Genomic DNA, 592 nt, shown 5'->3' with positions numbered 1-592 from the left:
AAAACGTTTCTTAGATAAAAGGCAACAGCAAAGCCAAGAAAAATTTATAGTTTGTATTTGAAATAATTGAATACTCAGTCATCACTGCATCTTTTATGAATAATTTTGTTTAAGAATAAAAGAAAAATGGCCAGGTGCAGTGGTTCACACATATAATCCCAGCACTTTGGGAGACCAAAGCCAGAGGATTATTTGAGGCCAGGAGTTTGAGACCAGCCTGAGAAAGAGTGAGACCCTCATCTCTACAAAAAAAGGAAAAAGTAGCTATGCATGGTGCCACATGCCTGTAATTCCAGCTACTTAGGGGGCTGAGGCAAAAAGATTGCTTGAGCCCAAGAGTTTGAGGTTGCTCTGAGGTGTGATCATGCTACTGCACTCCACCCTGGGCTGGGGAGAGTGGGAGCCTGTCAAGAAGAAAGAAAGAAAGAAAGAAAGAAAGAAAGAAAGAAAGAAAGAAAGAAAGAAAGAAAGAAAGAAAGAAAGAAAGAAAGAGAGAGAGAGAGAAGGAAGAAAGAGAGAAAGAGAGAAAGAGAGAGAGAGAGAGGGAGGGAGGGAGGGAGGGAAGGGAGGGAGGGGAAGGGAAGGGAAGGGA

This window comes from Otolemur garnettii, unplaced genomic scaffold (assembly GCF_000181295.1).
Source record: "Otolemur garnettii isolate 467f Iridium unplaced genomic scaffold, OtoGar3 scaffold00041, whole genome shotgun sequence".
Taxonomy (NCBI): domain Eukaryota; kingdom Metazoa; phylum Chordata; class Mammalia; order Primates; family Galagidae; genus Otolemur; species Otolemur garnettii.
The sequence above is the reverse complement of the archived record's forward strand: the minus strand, read 5'-3'. Positions refer to the sequence as shown.